This window comes from Cornus florida, unplaced genomic scaffold, assembly GCF_030987335.1.
Source record: "Cornus florida cultivar Cherokee Brave unplaced genomic scaffold, ASM3098733v1 CherokeeBrave_3.0.0_Hap2_Chr06, whole genome shotgun sequence".
Taxonomy (NCBI): Eukaryota; Viridiplantae; Streptophyta; class Magnoliopsida; order Cornales; family Cornaceae; genus Cornus; species Cornus florida.
Genome location: NW_026775576.1, coordinates 6716082 through 6723124, shown reverse-complemented (window position 1 = coordinate 6723124; position 7043 = coordinate 6716082). Strand labels below are relative to the sequence as shown.

The following is a 7043-nucleotide window of genomic DNA, read 5'->3' as shown; positions in this document are numbered from 1 at the left end:
TCCTTTGAATCTTAATCTCGAGTCAATTGTGCGTAATCCAAGGGGTAGGGGTAATTCAAGTGAATCCATTGTATCAATGGACGATCATATTGAAGACCTTGGTTATGTAGACCAACGAGGCATGTTCATCCTATTGTGCAACAACATGATAATATGCACATTCCTCTTAATATGCCTAGACCTCTTGCTCCTCAACCTTAAGGCCAAGTTCCATTGGGAATGCCAAGGCCACTTTTTGTGCCACCTCCACCACTCATTGTCCAAGCTAATAATGGAGCTTATGTAAAGCCACCAATTACAAATGCTCCCATTGCTTTAAAAGATCACTATGTGCCTAATGAATATAATGCACCCACATGCATTCGTCTTCCTCCATTTAGAGCACATCATTATGAAATTAAACCACAAACCATCCAAATGCTCCCAAACTATTTTGGGCTAACCAATGAGGAACCATACAAGCATTTAGATGAATTTCTTAAAGTTTATTCCACCGTGCGTTATACAGACATGCCAGAAGAGGTATTAAGGCTTAAACTCTTTCCATTTACCCTAAAAGACAAATCAAAGTATTGGTTTAATAATTTGAGACCTCTTTCCATAACTTCTTGGGCAGAAATGCAACAAGAGTTTTTGAGGAAATATTATCCCATTTTCAAAACCAATGGCATGCGAACTTCTATTCCTGAGTTTTCATAAGGGGATGGGGAGATGTTACATGAGGCATGGGAACAATTGAATGACTTACTTAGGAAATGTCCTCATCACGACATTCCTAAATGCCAAATTTTCCAACATTTCTATGAAAGTTTGTCGAACACCCATAAAGGCATGGTTGATGCTTCAGTAGGAGGGTCTTATTTGGATAAGCATGAGGATGTTGTTTGGAGATTGTATGAAAACATGAGTGAAAACTCAATGCATCGATCATTGTCCTCTAGAAATGGTAGAAATTCCGTAGGAGGAAGGAAGAATTCGAGCTTATATCAAGTGGAGAATTCTAGTGACATAGTTATTGAGGTAAAGTCTTTAACTCAAAGGTTTGATCAATTTTTTATTAATCAAAATTCAGCTCATCAAGTGTCTTCCTCCCCTCATCATTATCATTCTAGTAAGTCTTGCATAACATATTCAAGTGTGCTACATACTACTTCCAATTGTCCCCATGGACATGTGTATAGTGAGCATCATGTACAAGTCAATGCCGTATTTGTGAATCGAGGGAATAATCCTTATGGAAAATCATTATAATCCTGGGTGGAGAAATCACCCCAATTTTTCTTGGAAAAGCCAAGGGGAAGGGTCAAATCCTCCCCAAGGTGGTTTTCAAGGGAAGTATGTTCCCCTACACTTGCAAGGTCATAATTCTCAAGGCTATCGTTCGCCTTATCAAGCTACCAATGTGAATTAATTTTTAAATTCTCAAGGTCCCAATTAACCATCTTATCCTCAAAGTCATCCTAGAAGTCCCACTTTTGAGGAAAAAGTTTTATCGGCTTTAGAACTTTGGAGGCCAACACTCAATTGCTTCATTCTCACTTACAATCAATTGCCAAGCTAGAAACCTAAGTAGGGTAAATAGCTAGCACATTGAATGCAAGAGAAAAAAGAAAAATGCCTCTTAATCCTGCACCTAAGCAAAAATTCGTAGTGGAGACAACTTCCCAACCGGAAGGTCCTTCACTTGAGCAAGTTAATGCGGTGACCACTTTGAGAAGTGGAAGGGTGATTGATAATCAAGTTAATGATTATAATGAAGGAAGTGAATCGATGCAACCTAGCGTTGACACCCGTCTCATTTCACATCCTATTCCTCTTTCACTTTGTAAAAAGGACCCTATTGTTGAGAATTCATCACCAAATGTTTTTGAAAAATCTTTTGAGCCAAATGCTCCATTTTCGGATGCTTTAAAAGCGTCCACATCTTTTGAAAGGCAATAAAGCAAGGTGAAAGAAATAATTGATGTGTTTTGGCAAGTCAAAATAAATCTTCCTCTCTTAGATGCCATTAGACAAATTCTGGCCTATGCAAAATTTTTAAAAGATTTATGCACTCTAAAGTGAAAGAACAAGAGCCAAGCACCAAATAAAGTTGTTTTCATGGAGCTAGTTAGCTCAATTTTGTAACACAACACTTTTCCCAAGTTCAAAAACCCTGGTTCACCTACTTCATCTTGCACCATAGGTGACCATGTCGTTAATCGGGCTTTTTTGGATTTTGGGGCAAGCAAGAATCTTCTTCCATACTCAGTATATGGTCAATTAGGTTTGGGCGACTTAAAGCCAACGTCGGTAGTTTTGCAACTAACCCGATCTATCAAAAAGCCCCAGGGTATAATTGAGGATGTTAACACAGAGCTGGTTGCCAATCCCTGTTATCCTTGGCCGTCCTTTCTTGGCTACCACCAATGCCAACATTAATTGTAGGACAGGGAAAATAAAGATTTCTTTTGGCCATATGAAGGTGAAGTTGAACATATTTAATCCAACCCCTAATTCAATGGACAAGTATGAAGAGATTCTTGTTGTAGAAAAAAGTTTTGAAAGAGAAGTTAAAAAAATTAAGTTATCTTCTCTTGTTGACAAATCAAATGTTTTAGCTTCAAATGTATCTTCAAAAGATGTCGTTTTGAACTCCAATGTTGAAAGGGCATGGAAGCCCAAAAATATTTTTGACCAAAATCCGTTAAGCATGCTTGATCCAAATCCAACAATTTCCATAGGGAATGATTCGTTGGGTGGGGTTCAAAGTTCATTTCACCCCATTGAGAAGGGGATGTTTAACAAAATTTTTGATCTGGGCTAAAAAAGCCCAACATCTTGTTAGAGACGTTAAACACTAGTCTTTCGTAGAGTTTTCCAACCCTATTCCTCCCTCATTTCTTCTTTTGGTATCTTTTGCGTCGTCTAGATATGTTTTGAGTTGATCATTCGAGTTTCTGAGTAGTTTTAAGCATTTTCTGCACTTTTCAGTGTTATCCACGATCGATTGAAGACTTATTTTGATCAATCGAATTCTGCTGAGCCCATTTTGCCTTGAAAACAGCTCTCGGGATCTCCCACTTTTGATCTATCGAGGTACCATTCAATCAAGCGAAGCCCTTAAATCAAACCTTTTCATCTTCTAGTTGATCAATCGAAACTGTTTCGATCGATCGAGGCATCATTTTGATCGATCGAGCACAAGGTACAATTCTTTTAATTCTCACTTTTGATGGATTGAGGTAAGTATTCGATTGATCGAAATGACGTATTTTCAAATTCTGAGAAAATTGCTTTAACCGTTGGCCTCCCAACCCTAATTTTTTTTTTTTTTTTTTATCTTTCTTTCTCTCTCCTCTCTCCTTTTTATCTTTCCCTTTTTCCTTCTTTTTCTTTCTTCTCATTCTCTCTCTTCCTCTATCACTCTCTCTTTCTCTCTTCCTGACTCCATCTCTTCCCTTTTCTCTACATCACCGAAACCACCACCATCCACCTCTCACCTCTCTATTCTCAGTCTGGTAACATCTAAGGAAGCCGCCGCAACGCCGGCGCGCCTTCTCTCAATCGAAAGCCACCGCCGTGGTTTCTCCATTAAATCTGGCGAAGCTCTTGGCTGAAACAGCCGAGCTCCCCATCTCCATTCTCTCTCTCGGTTGTTAATCTTTCTATTTCTTGTCTCCAACTAAAGGCTAAGGAGATCTTTCAACCATTGCCGGTAGAATTTCCGGCGACCTTCCATCTTCTCCGGTCACGGTTGGCCGGAATTTTTGAAGAATCTTCCTCTTTCTCTCAATGATTCATCTCCTCTAGTTTGATTTGGGTATGTTCTCAATTTTGAATTATTTTTGTTTTCAATTTTTATTTTTCATAATTTCCATTTTATTTTATTTTATCTATGTATATATGTTTGTTTATATTTGTGTTTAATTCTGGAAATCTAAAATTGAAAATACAAAAACATTTGGAAATTTTTAAAAAAATTATTATTAAAAAAGTAATATACATGAATTGAACTTTGACTGAAAGGGACTTTGGAATTTACTTATGCACTGTGATGTTGTTTAATGGAGGATTGGGCAAAAATTGAATGTATGGAGTTTGTGATGTTGTTGTGGAGTTGGGCAGAATTATGGGCTATGTCCCTTTATTGTGTTGAATGGAGTATGGGATTTAAAATGGTTGATGTATGGATGTTTAGAACTTGATTTTGATTATATATATGCATGCTATGTTGGACTTTGTTGAAAAAATATTTTGCTCCATATATATCATTTGAGAGGAACTAATGTTGAAATTTTTAGAAACATCTATGTGACGGCCCTGGTTTTTAGGCCAGCGCGTCATGTGATGAACTGAACGTAGATTCGATAACGAATCCAGAATGCAGAAGCAAGAAACAAGACAACGGTCTCCCAAGGCACAACATACCTCTATGACACTTTGATGACCTTCCATGAGGTCGTGGAACTCAATGAGAACTTATGTGAAAACAAAAGATAGGAAAAATAACAATTAAGCCCCTAGGGGCAAAATAGTCATTTATAAAACTATGGATTCAGGTGCCACTGAGCACACCGCTGGAAAGACAACGAAAAACTAATCAAGATGGACTCAAGAATCACATGATTCGGAGTCCGAACGAAGGAGAAATGGTAAGACGAAGAAAAACAAACACTTAAGGCTAAAAGGGTAAACTGGTAATTATCCATGAAGATTCGGGTTCAACCGAGCACACCGTTGGAAAGACAGCGAAAAATTAGTCAAGTTCAAAAAAAAAGTTCACTCGATTTGGAGTCCGGACAAGGGAGAAACATGGGTTTGAAGTTGAGACGTCACGGTGGCCCAACAAAGGCCATGGCAGCTCCATGCCCGCCCGGCGCCCATGCGCGCGCCCACCGGTGCCCCATGCGGCGTCCAAGGGCATGCATATACTGACAGCAAGAAAAAAAAAATGTGAGTTTCTAGAACTGAGACTTAAAATGGAGTCCGGAACGAGTTTTTCTGGAAAAACACGAAGAAGAAACCCCACCTAAAATCAAAATTCCTACCCGACAGCGTGGAAGGAAACAAGAAAAACACAATGTGAAATACCTGAAATGCCCCTAGATCAGAAGAGGTCAAGAGGGCCCAAAAAGATGTTACAGTGACTGTCCACATTTGAGATAAAAAACAGGCTACGAAACGATTTTTTTTGGAAAAACACAAAGAAGAAACCCCTCCCGGAATCAAATTTTCTACCTAGCAACATGAGAGAAAAGGAAAAAAAACTCGCTGTAAAATGCCCAAAATGCCCCTCCATAAAATCTGGTCATGAGGGTTAAAAAACTACTAAAATACAAAACAGAAAGCTGAACTTTGCGAGGGATTTCCGGTACCAAGATGACATTTTCTGGAAAAACACAAAGAAGAAACCCCCCCCCCCTCCAAAATCACGTTTTCTAAGTGACCATGTCAAGACCGGAATTTATTTCTGGAAGGAAAACCCCAAAATGCCTTAAAATTAGATTATACAATAAAAAATGCAAAATAAGTCCATAGGATGCTCAAATCACCAAGGATGAGGTTTTTCTTGAAAACAATCATGCACGTAAATGTAACTTACGTATTTGGACGTGCTACAATGGTCCACAGCTTAAAAATACCGCCGATGCAAAATCCGATCTCCCAACGGCCAAAAAGGCGAAAATGAACACGAAATGAGAAATTTGAAAACCAAAATTAACAAATGATTTCAAATTACCATTTGGCCCTTGGCCACACTTCGAACATGATTAATGAGACCCTATGGAAGAAAAAAAATAGAATTCCCACACCCGATGCAACCATGGTGAAACAATGACTTGTGATTTTTCAAGGTTTTCATAACATTTCATGAAATCAAGAATTACATAAGATGCAATATAAATGTCATTGGCCTCCGGCCTCATTTCATACAAGTCAAATACATTACAAAAGGTGTACTTATGTACACATTACATATATGGAATCAAAGATACAAGTTTTGACATATAAGGCTACAAAATGACATTTCATGCTAACATTTGCATGAAATGGAAATTTAAAAGCTACAAGTCATCCAAGGAATGATGAGCATCATGAACCAAGCCTTCATACCTGAAACAAATCCTTAGTAACTTCAGGGTGAGTAACATAAAGCTACTCATAGGAAATGAGCATGCATCGACCTAGCATTTTGTAAAATTATCACCTTAAGGTGAAACAAGTCAAAGGGGCGCATGCCACCTAACATCTATGTCAAGATGAGACTCAGGGAGCATCCTAAGCTACCTTAGATCATTTCTAGCATAAATCACATCATTCATGTAATTTAAATAACACAGCAACATGTTATACAAAGCAACAAGATATAGATTCTCAAAGTCCTCAACTTAAAATCTAAAACACGAAAACAACTAAAGTGGATCATACCACCTAACGTTTATGTTCTAAATGAATCTATAGGATTGTACCTAAACTACATTTGAACATCAAAACATAAATCACAATATCGATGCAATTTAACCAACATTGGAATTTTCAATACAACGCATAAAGCATGATTTTTCAAAGTTAATATCTTGAAACTCAAAATGGGAAATCAATTAAAAGACAACAAGTTATAATATCATCTAGTTATCAACTTGAAATAAAATGCGAAATAAAAAAAAGTGGATACTTGGACATTACGCCGGATCAGACCGACACCATAGTTACTTTAGGGTTACTAGTCCATAGGTAACCTCCCTATGTGCGCATTAGAGTATAGAGGGATAATCCCCCCATACTAGAACCATGTCCTAGCCGTAGTTAAACAACGACATCCCCAAGTTTCCAAAATCAATAAGTTATGCAACAACGTATATATCAATAGGAATATACAAGATAATCAACTATATACCAAGCACAATCAAATTTGGAAACACATACAATACATGCACTAAGTCCACAACTACTATGGCATGACAAATGTCGAATCTTCAGTGTGCGATTCGTTACACGCTATAACAATATATTTAAACATTGAAAACATAAACTCATGAATATAGTACAAGTCCAAAATT

At 37.7% G+C, this 7043-nt stretch overlaps 1 non-coding gene across 1 annotated transcript; it reads right to left on the bottom strand.

Annotated features, from left to right (window-relative positions):
* Positions 1-667: 667 nt before the first annotated feature.
* On the bottom strand, positions 668-773 carry LOC132315367 (small nucleolar RNA R71). The gene has a single exon (XR_009483632.1). It is a non-coding gene; the product is annotated as a small nucleolar RNA R71 (small nucleolar RNA).
* Positions 774-7043: the final 6270 nt, after the last annotated feature.